This window comes from Vidua macroura, chromosome 12, assembly GCF_024509145.1.
Source record: "Vidua macroura isolate BioBank_ID:100142 chromosome 12, ASM2450914v1, whole genome shotgun sequence".
NCBI classification, from domain to species: Eukaryota; Metazoa; Chordata; class Aves; order Passeriformes; family Viduidae; genus Vidua; species Vidua macroura.
The window spans coordinates 13,651,901-13,672,324 of NC_071582.1; positions in this window are offsets into that span (position 1 = coordinate 13,651,901).

Genomic DNA, 20,424 nt, shown 5'->3' on the forward strand with positions numbered 1-20,424 from the left:
CTTCTGTGCAGAGCTCTCCTAGATCCTCCTTCACCTTTTCATTCTCTTACCATGTTACCCAAGCAGAGTGGAGTGCTTTTAATAAATGTTTGTGATGCTGTCATTGTCTGCTTGCTTTGGGCATCTGCTGAATTTGCATGTTGAAATCCCAAATTGAAAAGAAAGATACTTTAAAAGCATTACTCTATCCTCCTAATATAATTTGGAAAGAAGAAGCTCCTTCTGAAGTTTGATTCATGAAACCACTATAATTCAAAGAAGATTAATCAAATTGTCAACTCTAAATTCTCTGCCTGGCACATCCGAGTTGTAAGTGGTTTAGCAAAAGTCAATCTTAGCCTTGAGAGAGTAAGGAATGTAAGGCTGCCATAAAACTTCCACCTTTGAAAACCAGAACTCACTTAAGACTGTGCATTTAAGAGTAACAGAGAGATCCAGTGAAGCACTTAAGATGTGAATATCTGATTAGGAATTGAATTCTATAAAGGAATACAGCTCTAGTACATCAATCAAAAAGTGTCCTATTACAGAAATGGTTTGTTTCAGCTCATGATTCAACATATAAAATTAAGATAAATTGAAAAAAATATATACAATCAAAATATAGCAAAATTTGGAGCTTTTGTAAAATGAGTCATGTAATGAGCATTTTAAGATAACACAAGGGTTAAAACTCTCTCAGAAAATGCTTTCTAGAAATGCTTTGGTAGGTATATGTCAGCACTGAAAATTCAACATGAGGATGTCTAAATTAATTACTTTGACTCTCTCACCTAAGTTTTATCATCATATTTACTACACAAACTTTTCTCCTCACAGAACCTAACTGATACCAATGTTGTCATTCTAGAGAAAATAGCAATTGAAATGTAAATATTTGCATAAATCAAAGATACTGTAGATGTTATACACAAAACTGAAAATCAATGTAATTTGAAAAGCACTTTTCAGATATCCTATTGAGAGAAAAAGTTTGTCCATTGTGTTCTAAACTGGATTGTTGTGTTTGGTTTTGGGTTTTTTCCCCTGTTTCTGTGCAGAATTAGGTAGATATATATGCACTTTGTACCTGAAGTTCCACTGGTGATAGAGAAAGAAAGAAGGCAAATTTTATAAAGGCTCCTTACAGCCACGACAATAAACACAGGCCTACAAACTCAGACCAAGCCAGATTTGGATAATAAATACAAGTCAGCATTGTAATAAAGCTGCAGGATTGTTTTTCTTGGTCTTTTTTTCTTATACAATTAAACAGAAAAAGCAAAAGCAGATGATAAACACTATGCCACTGAGCACCTGCCTAAAGGAATTCTATGACATTGCTGGAGAAATCCGCAGCTCAGCATGAATCTGAATCTGCTTGAATTTGTAAAATTAAAACAATTTTCAGGTGCAGCCGAGATGTCCCAGGGAGAAGGATGTTTATTTGTGCAGTCTTTTCTGGTGTTTTTGATAGGTAATGCTTTTCCATCTTTCCATCATTACTTATTTTCTATCACATCACTCCTATTAATGCTCTGCTCCCTTATGTCTCTTTTTCCAAAACAAAATCCCTAACACTTCAAAAACTCATGCCCTGATTATTGGAACTCCAGGGATTTCCTAGTAAGACACTATTCCAGGTCAAACTTTGACAGTAGCCAGAATATGACAAGTTCCCCAAACTGGTGTGCTTTCTGTCCCTCTCTGTGTGTCCTCGGGATCCTCTCTGCTCCTGTGGGAGTCTGACCCTGCTGGATTGGAACAGGGGAATGGAAGTCATTGGGCTCCCAGCCTCCCTGGCACTGGCATGAGGGAAGCTGTCAGGGTCAACCTGGACTTGCATATTCTCCATCCCCTTCAATTCACAGAACATCCTACTTTTTTCTTTTTTCCAGAGTAGCCTCTCTTATGAATGACAAGTTTGGTGTGATTGAGAACTGCCCAGCAGCACAGCCACGCTCTCTTCCTGTGATACAGAGCACACAAATGTAAGGTTTGGAGATCTTGTTTGTGACTTTTTAAAAATGTACTTTTTAGTGTTTTGATAAGCCTAAAGCCTTAGTCTAAATTTTTGAACTCGGAAATCCCTGTTAGCATCTCCACTGTATTAGGAAATTAATCTTGTTAAAGCCTATGATGTTGTGTTTCCCGTATGTCTAAATGTAAAAATGCAATCTGGCCCATTAGACCAGAATGTGGAGTTGAAAAAGAAAGAATAGCTGGGATAAAGGGAATTTCTGCAAGTCTCTATTCTCAGCTCCTGGGTAGGAATCAACAGAACTGGAGGTGAGTGGAATGTGCATCCCTTGAAAATCTGCTATAGGGATCAGTGCCCCTTCTGTGATACTGGCAATTGCTATTAGCCATCACAAATGTACCCAAGCTGCACATTCAGACCTAAACAATCCTGCCTGTGTGGGGAAACTAAAAGAAAGAACACTTTTCATTCAAGTATTTCAATTTTGTACAAACATTAAACACACTCTTACTTTTCTCAAAGAGGAAGAATTTTAAAAGAGCTATTAAGCATTTGGATAAGCAGACGACTTGATAGCTTAATGGTCAGAATGCAGCTCTCTGGAGACTGGCATGCCAGAATGAAGTCCTTTCTTGCTCTGCCTGAAGCTAGTGGGCTTAAGGGAGAACTGCCTTCAGTACTAAATGTCCAAGAGGCGCTTCTCTGGCTCTGCTAAACATCTGGGATGCAGGGACGATGGAAGCACCTGTTGAAACAGTGAAGGAAACACGGGTCTAAGTGCATCCTGCTTTCCCATCCCCCTGTAATGCTCCTGAGGAATTTTATCTTATGCAGAGAGAACTCTTTGCCCTGCTCCATCAGCTGTTTCCTCCTCCCCCACCCCCATGAGAGCTCCATCCATTCAAAGAGCAAGTTTAACCCTGAATGACTTACCCAATCCCACAGTGAGACAGGGGCTGATGTGAAAATAAACCCACTAGACCTGAAGACTTCCAGTTAAATACTTGCTCTTGCTATAAGTATTAAATCACAAGTCCTAACTAAGGCAACATTCTTTCCAGGGCTGCTGATTCAGGGTCGCATAAGTGACAGAAATACAGGAGGTATCAAAAATGTAGTTTATAAGTTTTCCAGTAAAAATATCCAGAAATGTTATTTTACACAGCATACAATATCACAAGTACCAGAGAAGCTTTATGATTCATTGCCATCTTCCACCAAATTTAATTTGAGATATTGATGGCATGGACAATTACTTCAAAGTCAATTCTCCAAACCATTCATCTTTTTTCTCCAGTGCACTCACTGCTTGTCATTTTCTTTTGCCATTCTTATACCTCCAGCTTGCCTGATGGAAGCTGTCTGTGGTTTGTAATGCAAACCAAATGTTCCTTCTATGTTTCTTTTTTTTTTTTTTTTTTTTTTTTTTCCCCAAGCTTTATTTTTCCAGCCTTAAATCTTAAAAGCCCAAACTCAGGCTGTCTTCTGCAAACAAAATACATGATCTGAGCTGTAGCCATTTGGTTCAAATTTTTGGTTGGATATTAAACCAAGCATTTACAAGATACAAATAATTTGGTGTAGCTCCCAGATTGAATGTGAATGCTCTGCTGTTAACCAGACAGTAGAAAATACAGGACTTTACTAGCAAGAACAAGATGAGTTTTACATTACCAAGTGCTAGCAGCATCCTCTTTTAATCTAGATCTTGCATCCTAATTTAATCTAGATCTCATGATCTTATTCAGATTCATTGCTACGCAGTACTATCAGCACTGAAGTACTGCAGATGTTTAGGGTTTCCCCACAGTAGGTAGAGCTAAAGATTTGGAAGTTTTCTAATAAAGAGTAAGAAACTCTCAGAGAGTAGAATTAAAAAATGATAATTAAAAACCCTAATGGTAAAATAAAAATTTAAAAGGAGGAACTTACAACAGCGAGGCAGACAAACCTGACTCCTGCAGAAGGCTGTTCCTCTTCATAGGCCTGGCAAAAAAAGACAGAGTGAATAATTGAAAACACACTCTCCTGGTGCCACGTGACTCAGTTTCAGTAATTGTGCTCAGTACATTGGAACGGAGCTATTGTTTCCTAATTGAAGAAAATGTCAGCAAGGCTAGATAAACAAAAGCAATGGGATGCAGTATTGGGGAAGCTGTTTCCAGCAGGCTCCCAGCTACCTGGACATGGCAGGACCATTTAAGGCGTTTGTGTCATTTGTTTTTACCCATCACTCTCTGGTCCAAGGTTTGATGGGGTTCAGGCATGTTAAACCCACCTGAGGGGAGCTGGGGCAACAGCAGAGTCTGTGCTAATCCAGTGAAGTTTTCTGTTGGAGGCTGAGATGGCAAACATACTTCTTATATTTTTCAGCTGATATTTTAGCATTATAAAAACATTATGCTAGTAAGAGTTAACATTAAGCTAGTAAGAGTTTCATAGACAAATTCTGTTCCAGGAGCAAAACATAAGAGGTGCCACTTTAGAATGCCAGACCCCTGTATTGTTCACCATGAGCACAATCTCTTTAACCTACCAGATCTTAAATACTTTCCCCCTTATGGGCTAGACTGCAACTTTGTGATCCAACCTGATCAAGTACTCAGAAAACTGTTGTTTATCACACAAATCATGTCAGTCCCCACCTGTTGATCCTCAGTTGTGCTCAGACAGACAGGTAACAAAATTGCTGCAAAAACCTGCTTGCTCTCAATGAAATTTTGTGATAAGATTCATAGGGTGTTTGTTAATTTAAAAAAAAATCCCTAAAAGGAAACATTGTATCTGAAACAGTTAATGTTAGTTTATTGAAATAGTCAGGCCTCTATAGAGTATTCTCACAAACCACAAATCTCATGTTTTCAGGAAAATGTAATCATAAACCTGGCCCTGTCTGGTCATGAAAATGGTCAATATGAGAGTGCTTAGACACCTGCTGCCCTCTGTGTTCTGTGTCTTGAAGGGTCTGGTTTTATTGCTCTGTCACTAACCTTGCAAAGGAGGGAGAGGAATTATAGAAGAGGTTTAAAATATTGCATGGATAGGGGCTCATGTTTAGTGATCCTATCACTTCCAGGTAAAACATGGCCTGTAAAGACAAACATCTGTCCAATGAGAATGATTCCATACTGGGAGAAAAAGGGAAGATGAAATCTCTGCTCGGTACAGTGTCTACAGGAGTCCTGGAAAATGCTGTCCATGATTATACAATTGTGGGCATTCTGTATTTTAAACGTTTATTGAGAGAATTTGACATTATTTTCCTAACATCTATTATTGGGATATTCATTCCCCAAAGGAAATCTTCTCTAAAGGACAGAGGTTTTACCTGACTCACTGGTTAACAAATGACATGGAGCATTACCCAACTCTTTCAGAAGAACCAAATCTTGGCACTGAGTAGTGATCAACAATTATGAAACAGCTTTCCTGGAAAGGAGGAGAAATAGGGAGCCGACTGTATTTTGGCAAAGAGTTTGTCACTGTATTTGAAGAGAGAGTACAGTGGCCTTGTACATAAAATGGGGTTTTATATGTAGTGCTAGTACTGTAAAAAAGAAATATCAACAAGGAAGCAAAGCCACAGACTGTTTACCACTTTACTGTCTTTCACTACAACACACACATGTTTTTGTTTAGCAATAGAGAACTCATTCACACAAAATCTCAACAGTCCCTGAGTTCTGATCCAAGGTGATTGAGCTGGAAGCTCAAAAGCATTGGAAAGCTTGCTTTATTTCTTCCCATTGTCACATGCTTTTGCATTTCCTGACTATGGGCTGAATAATGTAAGTCCCTAAGCCACTGGGAGTTTTGTTCATTCCAAGTCTGGACTTCTGCCAGGGCCAGCAGCAGAAACATAAATATCACAAGGAGGGGCTGTTTTTTCATGTTGCTTTACTCTAACCTTTTGCAGTTTTTTCCATCTTCTCTGTACAGTAGTTGTTCAGTGCCCAGTGGTGAACAGAAAAGCAGGTTTTTAGAAGCCATGAGGAAAAGGAGAGGGAGAACCTCTACTATGCCTGCCTCTTGCATTAATGGTATGCTTTGATATTGGATACTGTGGTCAATCTTCATTACTTAGCTCAAAGGTATTGTTGCAGGAAAAGGGCAATGAACACTGATCAGAGGCTGGAAATTTGTATTAAAAGATTGAAATTATGTGGACCCTGCTATGCAGAAAGGAAATACAATGATAAAAGTTTATGAGATAATAGGAAATATAAGGCAAATCAGTGTGGTTTCTTTATTTCCTTCTCATGTGAGGGACAGGAAAAGAATGTGGTAAAATAAAGAGTGTTCAAACAAATAAAAGGAAATACTTAAAATCTAAAGCATAATGAATGTGTGGAACAAGAAGATAGCAGAAATCATGAGCACTTTGACGTTAGCTGTTTTGTCTTTGATTTCAGTCAGACAGAGACTTCACCTCAGGAAGTGAACTGATGAACATATATATCTGTAGATAAAGGGAATAGCATGCAGAAGGGGCAGCAACTCCTGCTCCAGAATGAAAGTCAAACAGTGCAGTTTACTGATAGAGTGATACTCCAGCCATGGGATAGTTACCATAAAATGGAGTAACTCTTCTGATGTCTGGAGTTAGTATTTATTGGCAGTGGGTAAAGCAAAGAGAAGAGCCACTGCACTTAATAGTTACAGCAATTCTTCTCTTTTGCATGAGTAAAATCAGGATGTGTCTGGAACTATGGCAGATACAGGAGCTGATCCCTCTTTTCTCCAAATTATTTTCCACATACACAGGTTTGGATTCTAGAGGACAAATATGCAGACTATTCAGTACTAAATATTTTGCCTGTTGCTACTGGTGATAACCTTTTCCAAAAAGGAACGTATAAATTTAAACAGGACATTAGTACTGGGCAAAGCAGATCTAAGTAATGATGGAACAGCCTCAGTCCTGATCTCCACCCAACCCCAAATACTGCTTGTCTTAATATGAAAGAAAGCCAATAGTTTGGAGTGTTCAAGTTTTTATCCCATCCTTACATTGTTCAGCAAAATGATAATTTACTTTTGCCTTAAACACAGCCACAATTTTCACATTTGCCATGTTCCAGACTACAGTTATGTTGTACAGGACAATCCATGCCTTCATTGCTGCTAAGCCAGGCTGGATTAGTCATCGCTGTCTTGGGTTTCATGACTTTCACACTGCCCTTCCATCCATGAAAACATAGCTACATGGCATGCTGAGTCACCATATCAGCCCAGCTAATCCAGTATCCTTCTCCAAAAATAACTGACAGCAATTGTTTTAAAGGGATTAACCTTAAAAAAAAAAAAAAAAAAAAAAAAAATCAAGATAGAGTTTGCTTTCAGGAAGAGTTTCTGAGTACCTTGGTAGAGTAGACTGGCACTATGAAGTTTTGTACATTATTCCAAAATGCTTGGACATATCATGATATGATATTATATTATATGACATGACATGATGATATGATATGATTATGATAGTCTTGTTTTAGCAGAAGTTACAGCTGCCACATCTTGGATAAGTATTGCATATTGTCAAATTAGGTAAATCTCTTTTTAATTCCTTTCATTACTTAGTACCTAACTTACGCCAGGAAACACAAAGATATTTTTTACCTTCTACACATGAAATGAATCCTGTGTAATAGAACTGTAATTTATCCATTTCTGGCTCCCATTAAGCTTTTGATTTCAAGAGTATGCACAGGCAATTAGTTTCATGTGTTACATATAAATGTACTTCCTTGTAATTGTTTGAAATTTGTTGCCTCTAAGATTTGTTCAGTTCTTGTACTAGGAAAAATATTCTGATCTTCACATCTCTGTGGAATACTTTTCTCATTGATCTCTGTACTGATGTCATCCCGAGTCTTCTACATACTTTTATCTTTTTGTCTTCTGCCCCTCCTTTCAGCTTCACACTGCTTTCATATGTTTGGAACTCCTCCTTTTGCTTCAGATCCTTTTTGAAAAAATTCACTTCCTTTTGTGAACTTTATTACCTGACTATTTTATGATGGTATCCAGCTCTGCAACCTCCTAGACTACTTTCAAGTGAATTGCTTTCTTGTGAATTAATAAAAGTTCCTAGACCTTGTCTTGCCAGAAACATTGGTGTTTCATGACTTGCACTCCAACTCTGTGATTACTAACCTCTCTTGCTGCAGTGCCCCAGAGATGAGCAGTAAAATACTGCTTATATAGTTCCATGCAAGAGGGTCTAATTCTAAGTGTACACCCATAAAAGGTATTTTTACCTCATCTTGAGAACATATCCTTGAACTCCATGAAGAATATGTTACTTTATGCATACAATGCTTTGTTTACAAAGTGGCCCATGTGATTTACATAAGTGATTGTGTTAAGAGTGTGTGATTGAAAAAGTACAGCACTATGAGTCTAAAGTTTGTTGGCTGTAGCAATAGGGGGGTGCATGAGGCAAGAATGGCACCCTTTCAGCTAAGTGTTGTGAGCTGTATTTTTATTTTAATATTTTTATAGTGTGTGTATAGGCTATGTGTGACATTATGCTGGGCTTTGAGAAACACTAAATATTTATGTCAGCTATGAAGTTTCTAAATATCTGGTAATGAAGGAAAGACCCATCTCTTTTTTTTTTAAACCATTGATCAATACACGGTTTATAACTTAATGCAGCACCAGAGTAGTAAGAGCATTATGTGAGCTCTCCTGTATGGTGTCATTCAAGTTTAAAGAAATATTTTAAAAAGTTATGACTTTACCTTCTTTGCACATAATGCTCCTTTTTCATCTGACTTAGTATTTCCTTTAATTTATAGTTCCCTAAACTGTAGGCAGACATAAGGGCCCTTTAGGCTGAATGAAAGGAGAATTATCAATAGCCAAACTATGATTTATAACGAAAAAAACATAAATGGCAAAAGAAAACTGAACTGACTCTACCTACAAAAATGATACAAAAATTTTCTCTTTATTTTTTATGAGTTCAGTTAAAAGGTATATTTAGACCTGCCCTGTTTTTTTAACCTGTTACTGTGAATCCATATTGGAATTTGTCACATTTGTTGCTGCTGCCTTCTTTACTCCGTGAACAGCCAGATGTGAATGAATGGAAGTACTGAAAAGGTGAATAAACTTAGTCCACCTGAGAACCAGTGGCAGAATTTGCTCCATATTTCACACTCTGGTCCAGGCACCACTTGCTCCAGCAGCCTGATCTCAGGCTTACCAGAGTCAGGGGCTTGTCATCCCTTAGCATTTCACAGGTGACATGCATGGTCCTCTCTCGGTGGCTGGGTTGGTTGGGTTGGGTTGTTTGTGAGGGCTTTTTAAGGGGGAGAAGGTATTGCAGAGTGTTTTGGGGTGTTGTTATGGTTTGGTTTGGGCTTGCTTTGTTTGTTTGTTTCTTTGTTTTTTTTCAGTTAGCTTTGTCAGTGATTGGTGATGAATTACACAACCTCTTCTCTTGCATATTAGTGTCTGAATAAAATTACTTTACCACATTTGTAGAGTTGTCATTTTAAGCACAAGGTTTAAGCAGTAGCTATTTCTGAGTATTTGTCATCCCTGGAGCTTGGCAGAGGCAAAGCTACTTAACAGAGCCTGCTTCTTAAGTCTGCACTAGAAAAGTCTTGAGGACCGTTCACATTTCTGCTGCTCTACCTTATCTCTAAGGCTATGACAATCAGAATGAAGCTGAGCAGACAGGTTTTGTTTGTGGTGTTGAAGATAACAGTATAAAATTCCAATGGCAGCTCTGTTGTTTTCTGGCAATTCTGTAGCTTTTAACACTGACTTTAGTAGAAGTGCACACCACATATGTCACTCACCAGCATTACAGAAAAATCAGTTTATTTTACAGGTTTCCCATGAGGGAAACAGTATAATCTGTTACATAAATAGGTCCCTGGTAAGGCACAAAACATAATGCTTCTGGTGCTTCATGAGATCTGATGATACCTTGGTCATAGGTGTGATAAATGGTCTGGGGTCAGCTGCAGCATCCCAACCAGTCTAGGATTTAGTGTCTGTTGGAAATTACTTTTCTTCCACATTTTGAAATCAGCCTATACCTCCAGAGCAGAGCTTATCTAATGTTAAGCAGTTTAGCTAGTGGCTGAGAGATCTCAGTTGAGGATTCCTGATTTTGGGTTTTGATTTTTCTACAGAATCAGTCCTCAAGCCCAGAAGTTGTTGTTCTAATTAACTAGTATGATTAACCTGGTGAAGAGAAAACGTTAACATGTAATTTCTGTACTGATGAAAATAATTCCTACTCCAGTTAAAGCTTACCTTTTAAAATAAGTACCAAATCTGAATGTAAAGACATTATTACACCAGTCTTGAAAACTTGCTATACACTTAGATTGTTATTCTGCTTAGTTACCATTTCTTTTAAACATCACTGTGTCCTCATTTGCCTTTATTCTGTGTTGGCCCAAAAGAGCTTGACTATTGCTGTTATGGCACAGTAAATTCTTATGATCACTTCCCCAGAATTTTTTATGAACATCAGAAGGAGGACCATGGAGTGAGAGGTGTCATGGAAGAGCAGCAATAAACTGGGCTGTGGGACAGATGTTCTGCCTCCAGACCCGGGGCTGACTTGTGAACTGACTCTCTGGAAAGGCAGGAGACACTCAAAGAGCTGGTGTGAAACAGCATGCTGAGGTTCAGCACAGTGCCATCTCCTAGAGCAGGCTTGGTGCACCTGGCCACTGAATGACCCCGACTCTGCAGCAGAGATGGGCTCAGGGAACTCCAGCTTTCCAGTGTCCTTTTCTTATGCATGCTCAGTTTTGATCCAGAGAACACCTAATACTGATTTCCATAAGAACTGATGCTATACTCCTTGTCTCAGTTGGATTTCCCAAAAGAAGCAGCCTCTTCTGGGATTTAACTCCCAAGTAATTGTTCAAAATCATATTCCAAGACAAAAATATGACCACCAATATTACCCAGGATTTTCTTTCTCTGGTTCTTTCTTTTTTTATTTCAACACCTTTTAAACGGATTATAAATGCTGTCTTTTTATTCATCGACTGAATCTTTAAAGACTCGATTCAAATAAACACTCAAGAATACCCAGACCTTTGAGGGTTGCATAAGTTGAGGAGCTTTTCTCTTATTTCTGTCATAAGGAAAGGACCCTAAATAAATAAAATTGGTATCTGAAAAATGTTAAGACTTTGACAATATCAGTTTAGGCTCAGCATTAATCTTGGGCAAAGAAGTAAACTACCCATAACTAAATCTTACCAACCACATCTAATGCACTATAAAGCAATAAAAATCTGCCCCAGCTCATTTTTGACTGAACACTCTAATTGAGTCTGGAGATCTCCTTCCAGCTCTGATGGTAACCTGCTGGTTTGATCCAAGGCTTGCTTTCCTCACTTCTGAATCCTTGTTCTCACCAAAGAAAGAGGGTTATGGCCTTGTGGTCACCTTTTTTCCTGGGCGTGTGGGGTGAAAATTTCTCTGATGAAAAGTACTGAAAGATAATTAAATGCTTGTTGTTTGGTTTTTTTAAATGGGACAACGGACAAAATAATTAACAGCTACTCTTAGAAAACAACAAGAATTTGCTGTTGTCAAGTAATAATATCCTTGCAACCCATCTCCTATTAGGCAGAATCTATTGCATACAAAGCTTATCCTTATGATAAGGCATGCAAGCTATCTCACAGGGTGCAGTATGTGCCCCGCTGTTATACAGAGAGCAGAAATACTGTAACAGCAGGAGGCAAATAAAGCAGCAGATCACAGCCCTGGTGCTCTCTAAGAGCAAGGAGCTGTTAAAGCAACAAAGAGGCCTCGCTGTCAGGTCAGTCCTTCAGCACAAATCGAGGCAATTTGACAGCCCCACAGCTTTATGTCATCTGGTCCCAGGCTGCTGCAGTGGGGGAAGAGGGGAGGTTTTGTCCCCACCTCCACCTGGGAGCAATGCCCCTGCAGAGGAGCAGCAGGCGCTGCCCCAAAGCCCCTGCAGTGTCCCAGGGCTCTGCTGGCCAGGAGCTGAGTGCCCAAATGTGGGCTCCCCAGCTCCACCAGCCAGGCTGCACTGGCAGCAGGGACAGCACAGCACCAATACCCTGTGCTGCACCAGCCTGCACCTCTTTCTGCGGGCTCACACTGCTTGATTCAGTTACTAATGAGGCGCAAAATAACAGATACTATTAAGTGAACACTGCATTAATAATGCTGGCAAGGTTTCAAGTCTACAGATGTTATTTATAATACATGACTAAACAAATACGTATCCCCTTTGAGACTCAGACTCAGGAGCAATTTACTGATTTCCTGTACAGGCTAGTTCATACAGAGATTTGAGTAAATACTGCATTTGAATTTCTTGCTTGGATCTAAGCTCTGAAAATGTAATAGGCAATCATATTAATGTTCAATTTTAAAATTGTTCGGAAATTTATTTTCAGATTATTGGATACTGGCCCTATCTAGTTCTCATGGAGGAATATATTTTTCTGTATTGCTTCTTTAAAGAAAAATAAAATATTCAACGACTATAGCCTTCAGTTACACAGCACAGTGGAAATGAGTAGAAAGGTTAGAGAAAATTCTGGGGAAAAATGCACTTAGCAGAAGCTAAAAAAAAATAATTAAAACCCCAAATTCACTCCTTTCCATCTGGTTTTGAAATTAATTAATATTATTTATGAAATTTAATTGCCAATTAGATATTTTGTAGTTTTAAAAATGTTTCTGAGCAATGAATCATTTGATCTTGATGTGATTTTGTTTCTTTTCTGCCTCTTATAATATTACAGGTATACAGGGGCCTTCAAAACTGAAGAAAGCTGTGAACTCACAAAGGTGTGTGGTCTCTGCAGGCTTTTACATACATCAAGAGAAAGAGGAGAAATATTTTACAGCAAACCAGAAGTGTCCTAAATTAAGGTACTCCACGAAGAGAATCTTTGTTCAATTCATAATGCTGATCACTGACCAATAATAATTTGCTTCAAATTTCTCAGACAATTTAAAGACAAAGCAGTGATAACAGTGAATAGACAGACAAAAACGTAATTTGTGACATTACCTCTTATCTGCTTATTCTTCTCTTTCAAATTCTGAAATTAAAGCAGTTGAAAATAATACATACTGGCATGTAAAAAGAGCTGACTGCATGATGCCTAAATAATTTGCTATAAAAATATCACTTACCATTGACATTGCCAAGTATCTTCTTATTTAAATCTGCTATTATCGTGCCTTCTTGGATATGAAATACGCAGCAGAGTCCATTCCCAGTGTGTTAAATACTTGAGAAAATAATAAATGCAGTGTAACTCCACAGTGTTTGGATATTTGACTGTAACTCCTAAGCATTCAAAGTGACTACTCAATATAACAACTTTTCCTCTGCAGAAAATGCCTTGCTATTTGCCAGCAAATCTTTAATGCTTTAGATTGGGTATTTCCAACTACCGCCCTACTTGCTAGGCAGATGTGTATAAAAGAGATGTTATTTCACTGAATCAACCACTGAGATCGTAACCCTTTTCCTGTACCACAAACAGAAATATAAAACCTCAGACTTTCCTTTTGGACTTTTACTGACTTGTGTCTGTTGTAAGAAAGCAAAACACAACTAATCCGAGCGCTAGTATATGGAAAATGTGTTAAAACGTTTTAGATCATCTCACTGCTTCTCATTCCTGCAATTCATTGGTTAACTGGCTCCTTCTGTGTTTATGTAGTTGCATGGTACAAATACAACACCTAAACTTCTCACCCAAAGTTGAAATGATTCATTTATTACTTTTTACGCCACCCCCAGGAAAAAAAAAAAAAAAAAAAAAAAAAAGAAGGAAGAAAGAAAACACACAGTGCTCATTTAACCCAAGTGAGTGAAAACGTCTTTCATAAGGTCTGTAAGGGCTTTGGGAGGTTTTTCTTTGGTGAATAAAGTCTGTGTAGTGGAGGGAAGAGTTTTGTCCGAGGATGGTAGAATTTAGGCTACAGCAAACAGACAAACTAGAATCCTTTTGCTGTGAGAAAATAAGATAATAGTAAAGGAGGTGCAAATGTTATTTATTCATGAGATCAATTGAGATGGAGTCATTGTTTTGAGCGGAGGCAGGACTGAGAGAGGAGGTATTTTTGTGAGTGTAGTGAGTGCCTTGCTCTCTGGAATTGTATCAATATTTATTTAGGTCCTTTAGTGAGGTAATTACCCTAAATAGATAATACATAGGCTGTCCATCTTCTGGGTGCCTTTAAATATTAGTTAACCACATTAATTATAGCCACAATGGGGAAAGGACAAGCAGAACAATAAATGAGGGCCATACTAAGAAGTGGAAAACAGGATTAAATGAAGACATTTCCTCTGCTACTTTTTCTATAATGCAGAGAATGGGGCTATGTGATAAGGCACTCTTCCATAGGATGCACCACCCTGATTTCTGATACTGCCTGTGGATCCAGCCACTGTCAGACAGGAGGGATTACAGTGGGTAACCCTTGCTCTCCCAACAGCTCTGATGGGACAGTTACTCTTCCTCCATTCATCATCCTCTCCAGATGGACATTCGAATTAATCAGGTTCTAGCCCTAACAGCTAGTTTCAGGACCACAGCTGGAATCAGCATGTCTAGACTGATTTATTCCTGGCTCTCAGGCCTATGTGCATGCTACTATTCCATATGCTTCCTGTTAGAGAGGTAATAGTGCCATTTCGCAGTATAACTTCAGTTTTTCTTTCTTCCTCCCCTTTTTATTGTAATTAGACATCATTTTGCTTATGTAGGAAAATGTCCTGCCCCTGCTCTGAAAGAGATCAAACTTCCAGACAAACAAAATAAAGTTCACAAAGGAAACAGTTAAATTTTTTGACTGCCTTCACTGTCACAGAAAATGCTAAACACATTTGTAAGTTATATAAAACTGTGTAAGTTCATATTTTCCTCTCCTGGTTTCACAGCCCAGAACAGCAAAAGGACCTTGCGACATCTCTAGGCTCTCAAGAGTTTAGTAATAAAAATAAAAATAATCCTCTGCAGAAAACAACACTCCACACCCTGCTACTACTGAGCAAATGAGTTTCCCATTTTCCTCACTTATCCTCAGACTAAACAATGTTAAATTTACAATTCTAACATCTATTTATAGCAGGCACTCTACCCTAAGAACCACAGAGGTTAGTGTATATCATTGTCCTTAATCCACAGGCCAGCTTTCAACTTGGCATGTCATGTAATTAGCAGGGAAATCTGCCTTAATTAATATCTAAGCAATTTATGCACTGAAGCATGATAAAGCCCCGAGGTGGGTGGTGTGTGTAGGGGTGGAAGGGGGTGTTCATCTGCTGTGAATTAACCTCTGATTGTAGTACTTCATGTTTACTGTGAATAGTAACTGATAACATTAACAGCACCATGGGCTTCTGCCGGGGGTCTGCAGAGCCTGGGAAGTTCCTGTGGATACTGCAGGGGAGGGAATTCCTGGGGGGTCTGACAGTGATGATAATCCTGACAGCACACACTGGGGGAACTAAACCGGGAAGGTGCCTGCAGGAGGGGAAAGTGGGCTAAAAAGCCATGGGGGGAGCAGGGGGTAACTGGTGTGAGACTGTGGAAGCAGCAGAGGGTGATTTGGGGATGTAAGTGCAGGGGCTGAGGGGAAGGAAGGGATTAAAGGAGGAAAGAATTCAGGTTAGGGTGCTAGGCTGGATTTGAGCAAGTGGGTAAAAACTGAACACAAGGTGCTGGGTATAGACATCAGCTGAGCCTAAGCTGGGTAAGACCCAGCACTGGACTGGGCTCTGCAGACTGGGCTTAGCAGAGCAGGGAGGTTCTGTGAGGAGCTGACCCTTTCCATTTTTCTCTAGAGCAGCAAAGAAATTACATTCAGGCCTCGTGCTCAAAAGAAGCTCATCCACAATCTTTATGTCACTTATCTCAGCAGATATGACAAAGGGACAAATATGCTCCTGCTAACATTTTTTGCAAACTCAAGGATTGAGCAATAGAGAAGTTGTTTAGGAAAAAAAACCCCTTGATTTAAAGGATGTCATAATTTTGATACCTTTTAAATATCTTTCACTTTGTACTTTATCAATGCCCCTAAATCTCATTTAATTTCTTTTTCTAGGTGATTCCCATTTCATATAATGAAAGCAAAATAACCTAATCTTAAAATGAAGAATACTTTGTTCATGTATTTGGTGGTATTGTTGTTCTTTCCAGTGTTATTCTTCAGTCCATCTTTAATATAGCTTGACATTTTGTTTGCTTTTTTTGACCACTACTGTGCCCTGAGTAGAAGTTTCCATTAAGCTGTCTGCAGTAACGCCTAGATCTTTTTCTTGAGTGATTTTGCAAACCATCAAGTGTATATAAGTAGTTCAAGTTGTTCCTTTCAGTACACATTACCTCATGCTTGCCTACACTGAATTTCAGCTACCATCTTTTTTGGTCCCTTCTTTAAGGCTTTTGTTTGTTTTGTTTGCTCTTGGCACTTTTTTTAAAATTATGGCTTTTTTAAATGATCACATAATTCCCAATTATGGTGTCTCTGCTACTGTATGCCTCCTTTCCAGATGAGTAGCAAATAGATTAAATTAACCCAATTTTTGGTGTAGGTCTTAGGATCTCTACTTGTTAATATACTTTTCAGCTCAAAATAACTTGACTTCTATTTTTTTATTTAGTCTTCACAACTTTCTGAATCTTAATATATTTCTTAGTCCTCTTCTATTCTTTACCCTTAGACATTTTATGACATATAAAATAAACACCTAGGTTATACCCCTAAAATTATACTTTTATCCATTATTCTAACGTCTTTTTAAAAGAATTTAATCACAATTGGCTGTTAAAACTCGACAGGGACAAGTACAGCCAGAGCAGCTAACGTCAAAGCTGGAGTTTACCTAGAAGAGCAGAATGGCAGGACAGAGGAAGTCAAAATCTCAGTTTGCAAGAAGAGTCTCTTTCAGTCTCTCCAGAGCAGTGTGGAATAATCCTTCCACAGCTGACTTCAGAAAAGCAGCTCCCAGGTGCTCTTGGTCTAACTAGTGAGCTCAAGCCTGCTCTTCTGTACCCCAAATGTCACTCTTCCCCTCCCTGCCTGCTTGGCCGCAGTGGAACAGCTTGTTCTGCTCTCAAACTGCTCAAGCAAAGAGAAATGGGAACAGGAGTGGGGTTTGAGGATGTAACTCTTTTCTCCAGCTATCCCCAGGCCACCCACCCTCACTGAGGTCTTGGATGCAGCCTTGAAAATGGATGCATGTGCCAAAAAGCATCAAGGAAGAACAGGATCCTTACTACTAAATAAAGCATTAAATGAGCACTCCATGTCCAATTCTGGCATCCACTCATTTTAACACAGATGGCAACAAGGTGGGAAGAGTTCAGAAAACCATTATAAGAAGTCTGAGGACTGGGTTTTGCAGTAAGAGACCAAAGAATTTGTTTTATTTTCTTCCAGCAGATTGTTGCAATGTGATGTCTTTGCAGTCTGTGCACATACCAGCATGAGGCAGAATTCAGAGACTGGAACATGAAGGCAGATGCATTTGAATCACAAATATGGTTACATAAAAGTTCATAATTAAGGTAATTAGAACTTCCTGGAATGTTTATTCTGCTCTATGCAATTTATCACAGCAGTGATACACTGGTTTTGGCAAAGTGGCTGATCTCATCTCAACATTTAATGCTGTCCTAATCAATTTTGGGAACTATGTTTCTGTTTAGATCTTTTTTCAAAAGCCTGCTCAGTCATTCATATTTTGCATTAATAACTGGAAGAATGCAATGTAGTTATTGGCAAGATCAGGTGAAATGAATTCACCTCACTAATGGTTTGTTTTCTTTACCTAAGTGAAGTTATTAATTGTAACTTACTATGTGTTGCCCTGATTGTACTCAACATACAAATGTTACGTAGCTTAATGAAATGTCAAACTTAAACCCAATACACTTTTCTTCCATAACCAGTGGCTTTATCATACTCGTATATTTTTTGCAGTAACAGGAACTGTATGAGACACACTGTTTTTAACTGTGGCAAAGGTGAATCCTCTTTGATCTCTAAAATGCTCTTCCAAGCAAACATTTTAGCTTCAATGAACAAGGGAGAAATATATCAGCACAAAACTCTGTAGACTGTTTTTGAAGAATATAACTGTGGCTATATTTGTCTACTAAATTCTAATGATCTTTTTTTATTTCTGTGGGGAAAATAACTTAGGTTCACCTGTAGAAGCTTAATATCATGTTGGATTCTCCACAGGGAGAGGTAGTCTGCAAATTTAAATATATTTTGAAGAGCTTTAGTTTGTTTTCTTTCTCTTTCTCTGTAAATTTGGTTTAATGGATGGTTTCTGAACTCTTTAACTCCTTTATTTTTTATCATTTCAGTTTCAACTTCATTGTCCCACCCTCAGGAAACCTACCAAACATGCTGTTATGTTGAAGCACATAGAATTCCAGGTGATGAATACTCTCTTCATGACAGCTACACAGGAGGACTGTTCTCACTTAATTACACTGCTCATTTGCAAAAGTTGCTGACTTACCCTTGCATGATAAAAAGTTCTCTCTGGTATAATACCTTCAAATATATTTGAAAAAATATTATTGGGCATTTATACCAATTCTGACATATTTTGTTATAGCAATAACCTGATGTTTTTGCAAAAAAACTAAGATTATTATAGATTACATGGGCTGACCAAAAAATCTTCACCACTTGTTGTGCTTCACCATATGTAGTGCTTAGCTTCTAAAACCAAACAGCAAATGGTTGTGTCATGTAACAGGCCAAATGTGTGGTATAAATTGACTTTGCCTCAATTCTTTCCATGATGAATGAACATTCTGTTCTCAGAAATAATTGCTTGGATGAAAAGGTCGCACACATCAACCGTGGAGTGCAAATGGTTACTCCCCAAATCCTTGTTAAGCTAATTTCATAGGAAGCAGGAATTTGTGTTGGTGTTTCTGAGTGCTGTATAAAGCCCAGTGTTCAGAAGAAACCATTCAGTAGTCCCAAAGTGTGGCACTGTTTAAAATCAGTTAGCACTTACAGACAAAATTCCATAACCACCCAACACAGCACAATCAATTGATATATGGTTAGATATTAATTAGCAAGGGGCAGATAAAAATGTTGAATTTCAAGTACTTCTGAAAGCACCAAAATTTTCAACAAGCAATGAGAACAATGTTGTATCAAAGGTCATGCATGTGATGCCATACAGGGGTCATGTAATTATTGAGATAGCTACATGCATTCTTTTTCAACAAATTTTAATTTGTTTCTGAAAAGCAAATGTGGAGAAAAAAGACAAGATCCAGGGAACTTGCGTCTGGATAAATTGATAACTTAATCAAAATTATTAATTTGATTAATTCAACCGGTGGAGTTTGGTGCCATTTGAGAGCAAGTATATGCAGACATATTTTATGGAAAACTTTGGAATGCCAACGTACTTAAGAGCAATGAAAAAATTTTCTTTGCAGTATTTCTTTGTTTTTCTTATTAGCACCTAATAAACATCCACAATCTATTTCTTACTACCTTTATGAAATAGCTTTGCCCAGTAGGGGTAGAGGTGCACAGATAGAGTAAATGAAGGGAGGGCACATGATACACACATGAGGAAATGCAGAGCACAACACCATTACCTGGGATAGACAGGGAAATGGAAAGAGGTTTGTCTTCCTTTGAAACAGTGACTGGAGATACAAAGCTCAAGCAGAGGGGATTTTTGGCTTGGCTGGTCTCTGTTTTTTGCCTCTACCATGATCACTGAGTTCCAGTGTTGCCATAAAAACAGAAGAAAAAGTTAACTACTCGTCCTTACCTGAGCTACAGCAATTTACCATCTATGTAAGAAATGAGCCCAGCCTCCATATTTGTAATTATTATCTATTAGACATTCTACTTCACAGCAGGGATAAACATGACTTTGTAATGCCATGCAGCTGTGAGTGGGTGTCTAGGTGGTTACCATGGCTGACTGCTTTCTTCAAGGGCTTGCTGGGCCAGAGCTAACTGCATTAAGACTCTAAGATTTGCAGTTTCATACTCAGCCCTTCCCTTCTATCCTGATTGGCTTCCCCTTCCAAGGCAACAAAGCAGGAGGCATTCTTCAGTTGCTTTCAAGCTGTCCATTCTGCCCAAGAGCTTGAATGCTGATGGTTTCAACTGTGCCTGCTTGGGACTCCCAAAATGCATTCCACTAATACCACAGCAACCTGATTAAATTATTAATATAAGTTAGTTTGATTCAAGAACTAAAAATGTTTTATTGGTCATAAATATTTCTTACAATATGGTGACTTCTGGCAGAATTCCTGATTTGATCCAAAGCTGGTGTTTCAATAAGTCTTAAAAGTAAATTTCAACTGTCATTTTGGCAGCACATTCACAAAACACAGTAAAATAAATTGGGAACTTATCACAGAAATTACACCAACAAGGTTAAAAGTTGTTTTGTTTTAATTATGAAT